Source organism: Martes martes (genome assembly GCF_963455335.1).
Source record: "Martes martes genome assembly, chromosome: 7".
NCBI lineage: Eukaryota > Metazoa > Chordata > Mammalia > Carnivora > Mustelidae > Martes > Martes martes.
Genome location: NC_137894.1, coordinates 22,598,597 through 22,610,861, shown reverse-complemented (window position 1 = coordinate 22,610,861; position 12,265 = coordinate 22,598,597). Strand labels below are relative to the sequence as shown.

Below are 12,265 nucleotides of genomic sequence, written 5' to 3'. Positions count from 1 at the left end.
ATGAACTTCACCTGCCCAATTATTTACTGAGATAATCTGACAACTGTTACCGTAATTTTTCACTCTATGTATAATTAATATATTTACAAAACATGCTGATATAATAGTTCCTTGGCTTTAATAAAACATAGTAATTGTGCCTATTATATACACATTATATAAAACATTTCTTGGATCAGCCCATCCTTTACTGACCATAGGTTTGACAGATAATTGTGAACATTCCCCATAAAAACTTACAATCACCTACACCTATATAATTAGATGTAAGTATTTTAAAACAAGAACAATTTGGTTATTATTAAATGTGGAATTCCACTGACATGTAAACATGAAAACTTTTCTAACCTGTTACGTTTAACCACATGTACGATTTATGTAGTAACTGTATTTTCTGTTGGTATACAAACATCTGAAAACCATGAACAGAGTCAGACCAATAGCTATGATGACATTTCCACCACGATGAGTCTTACATGAAACAATGAGATATTATACTAGACACTACACATTTACCACAACATAAAATTGAGCCTAAAGATAGGAAGAGGCTAGATATAACATCACTTTTGGGAAATAAAAATGTCTGTCCTATAATATTTACAGTTATGTCTATACATGTAAAAAATTAGATGTTAAACAAAGAAAGTTACATTATATATAACACTGTAATAAAATATGTAACATTATCAACTGAAAAGGAATTAACTTTAGGAACTGAGAGGCAATTCCACAATTCCAATTTTGTTACTGGTTAAAAGAGTAACAAAAACCCACACCAGTTTAACATTACAGTATTAATAAAATACATGTAAGATTCCCAACATCTGAACATGGAGTAAAGCCTGGCTGATCAAGAACTATCTCTGTACATATGCATACTCATATAGCCCTCAAAAACTCCTTATTCCCTATCTTCTAAATTCTGTTTTTATTTGTTTAAAACAAACAAGGCAATCTAGAAACTCCTCTGTAACCCAACGAAACTACATTCGAACAATTTAAATGACCAAATGTCAGCCATCACCATGCTTAAAAGGATGTTTTAACAGTACTTTTTTCTATTATATACAGAGAAATAAAAAAGGCCATTATATCCTAGTCCATCAAACATGCATAGAGACTGGCCTCTTATGCAGCAATTCCATCATGAGAATTCAATCTCATACCATACAAGTATTAACATAAAGAGCATTTAGAGTATAACATCCACAGCCGTATATAGCAGCCTTAAAAAAACTTACAAACACTGCATACAGAACAATCCCTACCCCAACCCCCAAAAAAGCCACAGCAATCCCATCATATAATATTAAATATCCATCATTCAGAGGTAACTTCTATTTCTTTAGTCATGATATTAAAAAATATTTCTTTTACATATGTTAGCAACCACCTTCTTAGCAATCACAATGCCTTAAGGTCACAAAGCAATTATATTTGGTTATTTCATATACAACAGTCTCAAAATGCACATAAATAACTAGTGCCTTATATTTTTTCCTGATTAATATAGTAAATACTCCCATGCCCATTTCTTCTTTGCTTTACATAAGCACTCGAACAATAAATATAGAATTTAGTACATCTTAATAAAATGGCCCATTTCTTTCTAAAATATTTTCCAGAAGGCAGTTTTACCAAACATGTTTTTATAAACTTCCCTAGGAAGCCTCTATTATCACAGCAACCATTTTTAAAAGTACCTAAAAACAACAGATTTGTTTATAAATGTAGGCCTCTGCATTTCAGCATTAGATTCCCAAAAAGGTTAAGTAAAGAAAGAATAAAATACATAAAAAATTATTACATTTAATTTCATTACATTTAATTACATTAATTTCATTCTCTTCACCACCAAATAGCTAATGAATAGTTCATGCATATTCATCATTTACTGAGTACTTTGTATTTCCATTTCAATACCATTACCCAATCACAATTTTTGTTAAGTATTTAGATAAATTCTTAAGCTATATATGTCCAGTAAAATAGTTAATAGATGAGGTTCCTAGCTCTTGTAAAATGGCAGGCAGTGGAAGAAAAAAAAAGAAAAAAGAAAACTAACACTTGTGTTTATCACATATGCAATCAATGCCACATATGCAAGGCTCTCACTGGTAAATATTTTGATGGCAAGTTGATACTCCATAAAAAAGCAAAATATTGAGATTTTTTTTCCAAATTCAAAGACTAACAATGAAATATAAGTATTTGAAAGGCAAGATGAATTTCAGGACTGTATGCATCTTTATTTGTCTGTGATTATTTGTAGTTGATGAAGCTTCTAGATTAATTCATGATGTGTTGTCTTTCCCCTTCTTTTCATATTTTCCTAGAAGGCTGGCATAAATGTACTTGAGATTCATCCACACTAGACCAATACTATTAAATGTCATCCACTTGAAATAATTTTCAATCAGCAGACACCTTCACGCACTTGCATTTTTGGGATAATTTGGAATGAGAGATGCTGTGCTAATCATGTTGGATCGTGAAATAGAGTAGAAGATCTAGACTGTCTCTACAGGAAGGTCCTGGTCAGTGACCCCTTAAATCAACATCAGATTTAGACTTCCATAGCAGTCCATAAGTAAAATTGCACAGGATACCCCAGAATGACTTGAAAACTACTATTTTATCAATGTAGAGGCACTCAGACTATCCTTCCCTGTCCGTGTTAATGGAAAAAAGGTTTGCACATTATCCTCTATCATTCTGGATTTTAATCACAATGTTTCTTGCTGCAAAAATTTCTCCAGATTCTTATCAGGGGCATCTTATTCAGGGAGTGAAAGTAGAACTTCCAGTTCTGACAGAGTCAAAAGATGATCTAAATATTATCAATTTATATAATCTTTGTCCTCTTCTCTGATTATTGCTTTTTTCTATCACTCTTGAAACATGTCAACTGCAGATTTTTGAAGCAACATGATGAGGTTTCTCATTATCTTTCCAAAAGACTGCTCTGGCAGACAGATGAATTAGAGAATCTGAAGCTAGAAGTAAGGGGATCAATTAGAAGTTTTAATACAGATAAAAGACAACAGTAACAACAAAACTAATCTAGAAAAGCAGCTCCAGAACCATCTAATGGAACTTATACAGCATCTACTGTCCAATAAATTTTCTAAGTTTCCGGATGAAATACTTGTCCTTGTTTCTTAGCCTCCATTCACATCCATGAATGATAGCCACTTCCTAACCTAGCTGGCATCACCTTTATATGTCTATGTAAAATTGATAAACAAATATATCATATGATGATTTCTAAAGGATGTTTATGAGTGATTTTCAGATATTTCATTTTACTTGCCAATATTTTCTTCTTTGAATTATCTGTAGATGTTTTTGTCATTTTGAATACAATCATTCCAAGTCTTTTTTTTAAGATTTTTTTTTATTTATTTATTTGACAGACAGATCACAAGTAGGCAGAGAGGCAGGCAGAGAGAGGAGGGAGGAAACAGACTCCCTGCTGAGCAGAGAGCCCGGTGCGAGGCTCGATCCCAGGACCCTGGGATCATGACCTGAGCCGAAGGCAGAGGCTTTAACCCACTGAGCCACCCAGGCTCCCCCATTCCAAGTCTTTTAGAGTTGTACAAATGTTTATGTACATTACAAAAACCAAGAAAATAAATAACTGATATATTTAGTCAACTTAAATGATGACACATTTTACATGTTTTTATGTGCCCAACTACTTTATTACCTACTGCAAGTAAAGGTCATATACCCTCAAAAACAATGCTCTCTTGATTTATAAGAGATATGCACAAAGGGCTAAGTTCAACAGAACACAGACTTTTTAAAATATTTAAACTTGCAAGATTTATTCTCCTTTGAGTTGTACTGAAACAGGAAGAAATATCCAATAAGAGTAGATAACTTTTTAAGGAACATCATTTTACATTTCCACCAAGACACAAATTAAAATGTGGCACTCTCTAAATGACAGAATAGGCAAGTTGATTTTAAGATAATAAATGGACCCACAACTCTATGGTCAAATAAACTTCAGGAAAGCAGGAAAAAATTATCTAGTGGAAAAAAGACAGTCTCTTCAATACATGGTGCTGGAAAAATTGGACAGCTATATATAGAAGAATGAAACTCAACCATTCTCTTACATCATACACAGAAACAAACTCAAAATGGATAAAAGACCTCCACGTGAGGCAGGACTCTATCAAAATCCCAGAGGAGAACACAGAGGAGAACTTCAACATCAGCCACAGCAACTTCTTTCAAGACATGTCTCCAAAGGAAAAGGAAACAAAAGCAAAAATGAACTTTTGGGAAGTCAACTAGATCAAAACCTTCTGCACAGCAAAGGAAACAGTCAACAAAACCAGGAGGCAACCCAAGGAATGGGAGAAGATATTCATAAATAACACTACAGATGAAGGTCTGATATCCAAGATCTATAAAGAACTCCTCAAACTAAACACCCAAAAGAGGTAATCATGTCAAAAAATGGTTAGAAGCCATGAACAGACACTTCACTAATGAAGACATACAAATGGCTAGTAGACATATGAAAAAATGTTCATCATCATTAGCCAGAGAAATTCAAATCAAAACCACACTGAGATACCACCTTACACCAGTTACTACAGAAAAAATTAACAAGGCAGGAAATGACAAAATGTTGGAGAGGATGTGGAGAAAGAGGAACTCTCTTACACTGTTGGTGGGAATGCAAGTTGGTGCAGCCACTTTGGAAAACAGTGTGGAGATTCCTCAAAAAATTAAAAATAGAGCTTCCCTATGACCCTGCAATTGCACTACTGGGTACTTACCCCAAAGATACAGACATAGTGAAAAAAGGGCCATATGTACCACAATGGCCACACTGGTCAAACTATGCCAAGAGCCAAGATGCCCTTCAACAGATGAATGGATAAAGAAGATATGGTCCATATATACAATGCAATATTACACCTCCATCAGAAAGGATGAATACCCAACTTTTGCATCAACATGGATAGGACTGGAGGAGATTATGCTGAGTGACGTAAGTCAAGCAGAGAAAATCAAGTATCTTAGGGTTTCACTTATTTGTGGAGCATAAGGAATAACATGGAGGACATTAGGAGAAAGAAAGGAAAAGTGATTTGGGGGAAATCAGCAGGGGATATAAACCATGAGAGACTGTGATTTCTGAGAAATAAACTGAGGGTTTTGGAAGGGAGGGGGTTGGGAGGATGGGTTAGCCTAGTGTAGGTATTAAGGAGGGCACATACTGCACAGATCACTGGGTGTGGTGCATATACAATGAATCTCGGAACACTGAAAAAAATAGAACAAAATTTTTAAAAAAGGTATTATCACTTAATTTTGTGATCCCAGCAATGTGCACAATAATATGTCCATGTTTCATGACTCGAAAAAATAATAAAGAATGAGAAATTTGAGTTTTAAGCTGAAACCAAGTTTTGTCTATACATAAGGAAAATTTCTTGTGCCATTTGCTCATTTATGTATTGATTCCACCAATACTAATGTTATTATGTTAATATCAATATAACAAAAATTGCTACCTTTCCTAAGTCCTACAAGATTCCAATTATCAATGTTTTGCTCTCCCTATAAGGGAAGGGTTAAGTCTATGCCTTCATGCAACCATTTTTATGAATCTTCCACATTGTATCCTTAGACATACAAATATTGTTTGGTAAGTCAGGGCTTTTATGCATTGTTTCTCCATTGTGACTTCACCATCTTAGAGGAAATGAGTATTTCTATTGTTACTTTGATAACATTTAAGGCCATGAGTCACTTAGTTGAGAAAACACCCCATCTGGGATGCCTGGGTGGCTAAGTCAGTTAAGTGTCTGCCTTTGGCTCAGTTCATGATCCCAGTGTCCTGGGATCCAATCTCCCACTGGGCTCCCTGCTTAGCAGGGACTCTGCTTCTCCTTCTGCCTGTGCTCTGTGCTCATTCTCTCTCTCTAGGTCTCTGACGAATAAATAAACAAAAGCCTGAAAAAAAAGAGAGGGAGAAAATACCCCATCTATCTAGAATACAAAGCCATTGTCCAGAGAAGCTCACCAAAGCAGATTATACATTATACAAAACATAAGTAAGAAAAATACAATGTGCAAAATGTTCTGCCACGGGGCGCCTGGGTGGCTCAATGGGTTAAGCCTCTGCCTTTGGCTCAAGTCATGATCTCAAGGTCCTGGGATCAAGACCCCCATCGGGCTCTCTGTTCAGTGGGGAGCCTTCTTCCCCCTCTCTCTCTCTCTTCCTGCCTCTCTGCCTACTTGTGTGATCCCTCTCTCTCTGTCAAATAAATTTTTTAAAAAATCTAAAAAAGAAAAATGTTCTGCCATTCTTCAAAAATAAGAAAACCAGTTTCACTGCAATAATTTATTTTCAGAAATCATAAGTTACAATATTAAAAAATCCTCTGTAATTTATTTTACTTACTCCAAGCCACAGAAAACAAGTCCCCTCATTTCAATTGTGGGTTCCTTATTTCCTACAGCATGGGGGAATGACTCTGATTTGACCTACATCTATATTCTTCAGACTTTGTATCCTAGAGAAATCCTTGGCTAATTTTCATTGTTTCTAAGTGGAAGTAGTCCATTGTAACACTATTCCCATTAAGAAGCACCATTAGAAAACAGCCCTAGATTTTAATAACCATATAGAGCCACCAGCGTATTCACAGTCAAGTTATAGCACAGTGGTTGAAATTTCCCCAGAAAACAGACTCAATCCCAACATCAACACCCAGAAATCCATTGGTATTACCAGTTTCTGGCCTACTTAAGATGATCCACAAGTGGCTGCTTAAAACAAAACAAGGGCACCTGGCTGTCTTAGTCATTAGAGTGTGCAACTCTTGATTTGGGGGATAACTGTAAGTTTGAGCTTCACACTGGGTGTAGAGATTACCTAAAAATAAAATCTTAAAAAAATACCCAAATGCAAAGTAATTCAAGTTATGATGTGTGATTAACAGAACACAAACCAGATAAACCTTGTCCCAGAAGCAGAATTATTATACAGAAATTACCATGTCCTGGAAATCACACAATTCACTGAGATTACATCTACTTTTTTTTTTCTTTAGATTTTTGTTTATTGATCATCTTACCGAACGTGAACTTGGTGAAAATTTGTATAGTTAATTCATTATCAAAAAGAAATTTGGGGCACCTGGGTGGCTCAGTGCATTAAAGCCTCTGCCTTCAGCTCCAGTCATGATCCCAGGGTCCTGGGATTGAGTCGGACATCAGGCTCTCTGCCTAGCATGGAGCCTGCTTCCTCCTTTCTCTGTCTGCGTCTCTTTTCTACTTGTGATCTCTGTCAAATAAATAAATAAAATCTTTAAAAAAATAAATTTACTTCTTCAAATGATGTACATAATTTAAATGTATACTGGCTATTTGTTCTCTGAAGAAAATCCAACTGTTTTCTACATGTGGTGCTAAAATCAGCATCTGTCAGCTTCTCAGACCTAGACCTACTGCTGATCCAGAATCCCTCACTCAAACTACACAAGCCCTCCTGGTAATTCACTTTTTTAATTTTTTTTAAGATTTTATTTATTTATTTGAGATACAGTGAGTGAGTGAGAAAGTGTGCACATGCTGCAGGGTGGGGGGAGGCAGAGAGAGAAGTGGACGCCCTGCTGAGCAGGAAGCCTGACAAGGGGCTTGATCCTGGGACCCTGGGATCATGACTTGAGCCAAAGGCAGACAATAGGCAGACACCATGAGAGTGTGGTTATTTGCGGGCACAATCAGAACACTGAAGTAACCAAACAAAATATGAGGTTATGAATATTCTAAAATTTCTGGCAGGGAAACAAGGACTTAAGAGAAATACCTGTGAAAAGACTTACCCTCCCTGTTCCTTTAAAAAAAAGGAATGTAATTTTTCTGAACCTCAAAAGCTTTTCCCTATAAACTACCACTCGTCATAGTATCAATACCCGTGTTATTTACACACACACACACCACATACTCCTTAACAAATTAAGATACCTATTTAAGAATTATATCCAGGTGGGGCACCTGGGTGGCTGAGTGGGTTAAGCCTCTGCCTTCGGCTCCGGTCATGATCCCAGGGTCCTGGGATTGAGCCCCGCATCCGGCTCTCTGCTTGGCGGGGAGCCTGCTTCCCTTCTTCTCTCTCTGCCTGCCTCTCTGCCTACTTGTGATCTCTCTCTCTGTCAAATAAATAAATAAATAAATAAATCTTTAAAAAAAAGAATTATATCCTGGTATATTCAACTATCCGTAGTACATTTCTATAAAGGCTTTTCCCAATTAACTGTTTAATTATTACTCAATTCCCTCATAACTAAAATAAGCAAATCAGAGGGATCTATCATAGAATGCCAATCACAGATAACAAAAGGTCCATTACTCACTCAAGTAAACATAAATAACAAAGAATAATGGGAGATTAAGGTCCTGATTCAAAAGAAAATGCATGGTACTTAGCAAATCAGTTCCTCTCTTGGGCTCAGTATTAACAACTACAAAATGTCACCTTCATCTCCTTAAATCACAGTCAAAACTTCTACATCTCCATTTAGGACTTGATAAAGATGCAGAAAGTAGTAACTTATTAGGAGAATTAGAGTAATCCATCTGATGTTTCTTTAGCATTCTGCTTAAGGTGTAACTCTCATTTCAAACTCATTTCTAACTCTCATTTCAAACCAAAGCAGTATCTCAACAACTAGAAATTTCGTATTCATGTTTACTGGAGCTGCCTCATAGTTTGGGGACATGCTCTTGGGAAACAGATATAAGGTTTGAACTGAATGATGATAGTAATATAAAAAAAAAACAGCAAAATACATCTACCACATCATTGCTCACTTGAAATCCCTAATAAAAAAGATCAGGTATACAAATGTTACAAACATAGAAGACATTCTATAAAAGGAAACTGCAGTAGTGGAATTTAGAAGTCACTTCCCTTTACATCTCTGGGAAAACCTACACTTCTATATTCCCTAACCTGCACAATATTGCTCCAAATACCTTGTGAAATTTACAGGCTAAGAACTTACGGTCAGATTTTATGTGTCCCAAGTACTTGGACTGACTCTTAGGCTATACTTCAGAGTACTCATGCTGAGCGTCATTTCATCATGCTCAGTTATCATAACTCATCACAAACCCAGTTAAGGTCTTTCCCAACAACTACTACAACTCTGTAAAGGAATATCTGCATACAGTACATCTCTACTAATGCATAGTCTTCTAGCTTAGGAAAACAAATGATCATCTTCATGTAACAAGGTAAGTTAAATGGCAGCAATACCATTCAACTGACACAGAATAAAGGTAAAAATATGGGAAAAAATTTAAAAGACAGTAAAACCCCAGCAATGTGATAGAATAACATTAAGATCTTTGCTGTCTTAGAACTAAATATAATAATTTATAATCTGCTTCTACAAGCAAGTCACCTAATAAATTAAAAAAATGAAATATTCGAATATATTAAGGATCTAGATTACATTGAAAACATCTACCAAAATATTCTAGAGTTAAGTTAGAATCAATGTCAATGGTCAAATAAAATTAAGGAAAATCCAATAAATAAAACACAAAGTCCAACAAGTCCACTGATACATGGTGTTTAGGATTCTGAAGGAGGTCTAACATTTCTAATACAAAGAACAAAGAGATAGATAATATAATCCAAATTATCATGGGACGAACAGAGCACATACTACTCTTCCTGATACAGATCTCCTAATAGACAATAAATTATTCCTATCAGGAACTGTACTTTTTAACTTTCTTTCTGTGTTGGGTTAAATGTTTTGGAAGATTAATGAGTGTACAAGGTATTATATAGAAGTGTCCTATATGTTAACCAACTACCATTTAAATAAAAACTTTTTTTTTAAATAGAAAAAAAACGTTACTAGGGGTATAAATAAATTTTATATAAGAACAGATATTACCATTTACATCAAAATGGATGGAATTGGAGGGTATTATGCTGAGCGAAATAAGTCAATCTGAGAAAGACAATTATCAAATGGTTTCACTCACATGTGGAATATAAGAAAAACTGCAGAGGATCATAGTGGAAGGGAGGGAAACTGAACTGGAACTTATCAAAGAAGGAGAAAAACCAAGAGAGGCTCAAATTAACTACAGTAAACAAACTGGGGTTTGCTGGAGGGGACATGGGTAGGGGGATGTAACTGGGTGCTGGGCATTAAGGAGGGCATGTGATGTGATGAGCACTGGGTATTATACGGAACTGATGAATTACTGAACTCTACATATGAAACTGATGATGTACTATAGCTTGTCTAATTAAATTAATCTTAAAAATATGGGAACAAGAGAGTCCAATGATTGCAGATATACAAACATCTCACCCCCTGGGTCACTGTGTTACCCACGTGAACAGTAAATCTAATATAAATGATTCATAATCATCAAATATCTGGCTGGTCTTCGAGACTTTTTATTGAATCTTGGCTACCTCACCTAATTTTTAAATTATTTTGCCCACCAAAGAAAATTAATCCAGTCCAGTCTTCTACTAACCAATTCTATTCTACATTAAAACTTCCTAAATTAGAGGCAAAAAAACATGATGTTAGCAACATGGCCTCCAGAGCAAAACTGAGGTGACACAGAATGCAGAAGACCTATTGGGACTATTTCTTTTGGTCTGCATCCTGCCAACAGAGGATACTAGGGGCAAACGGCACATCACTTTTAATACAAGGAAAGTCCCTTGAGGTTTCCTCATCTATCATTTAAGAAGTTGAATGCAGTATACTGCAGCCAACACCCAGCTTCTCCCCTTCACATTCTACTCACTTTTGGTATAGATGGACTTGCTGCATTAACACCTGAAGTCACTAATCAACATTCACATCTAAAACAAATATATCCTTGGAACTGGATTTCAAATACTGCTCTCTTATTGGTCCTCCATCATCTCAATTAAGCAGTAGAGATCCTCTCACCCCTGTAAAATCAAACAGAATTTTCTTATTTCTACTCTTTGACCAAAAATGACTAAAACGCATTGTAAACATCATGCCAAGGTACCTAGCTTCATAAAATTAAGTCCATATAAACATATTTCTGACTGGCTCCTATTTAGGAAAACCTGACCACTTCTGCATTAAGAATACAGAGCTAGGGGCACCTGAGTGGCTCTGTGGGTTAAAGCCTCTGCCTTCAGCTCAGGTCATGATCCTGGTGTCCTGGGATCGAGCCCCACACATCGGGTTCTCTGCTCTGAGGAGAGCCTGCTTCCTCCTCTCTCTCTGCCTGTCTCTCTGCCTACTTGTGATCTGTCTGTCAAATAAATAAATAAAATCTTAAAAAAAAAGAATACGGAGCTAGATAACAGTTAGGCATAGATTCTAATCACAGACATTACACTACATGGAAGGAACTATAATAAATCTTAAAAACTTGCACCCTAACATTTTTAAAAAATTGGTAATCCTGACACATTTTTTATTAATTATTTTTATTAACATATAATGTATTACTTGCCCCAGGGGTACAGGTCTGTGAATTGTCAGGCTTACACACTTCACAGTTCTCACTGTATCACATACCCTCCCCAATGTCCATAACCCAAACTCCCTCTCCATAACCCCCCTTCCCCCAGCAACCCTCAGTTTGTTTTGTGAGATTAAGAGTCTCTTATGGTTTGTCTCCCTCCATGTGATAGGGTCTATGCCCACTGATCACTGCAGACAACTGAAGAAAAACAAAACCAAAATAAATTGTCTTCAAACACCAGTGGTGTCCATGAAAGGACACTTACCATACTCACTGCATTTTATAGTAAATGTTCCACAAATATTAGTTCCCCTCTTTCGTGGACATCACTTAGACATCTCTAATTTCAGCATTCTGTTTCATCGAAGAGGTGGTCGTCTCCCTTTTACATGTCTTTGCTTCCATTTCAGCATGTGTGTGTGCCTTCTGGGATCTAAGGATGAGTTTCCTTTTTTGCTTTCAACAGCATACATGTTTAAAAAGAAGGGAAAAACAATGAGCTCAGAATATCTTATGAAAACTTAAAAAAAGATGTCTGAAGAATTGGCAATGTATACTGCCAATTTTCACCTGCCATTTCTAAGTATTCAAAGTTTCCACAATAAGCCAAAATATCTGTTGAAAATAATGTTCTATGAAAAGTCAACTGAGGCACATTGACTGGATTTCAGAGTGTCATTTAAGCTCATGTTTTGAAATCATTATGTTCAGACAAGGTCCTTTGTCATCATGAACC

At 36.0% G+C, this 12,265-nt stretch overlaps 1 long non-coding RNA gene across 1 annotated transcript; it reads right to left on the bottom strand.

Annotated features, from left to right (window-relative positions):
* Nucleotides 1-1,030: 1,030 nt before the first annotated feature.
* On the bottom strand, nt 1,031-12,265 carry LOC308346189. Its single transcript, XR_013967147.1, has 3 exons — nt 11,795-12,265; nt 10,828-10,978; nt 1,031-2,999 (listed from the first exon to the last, which is right to left on the bottom strand). It is a non-coding gene; the product is annotated as an uncharacterized lncRNA (long non-coding RNA).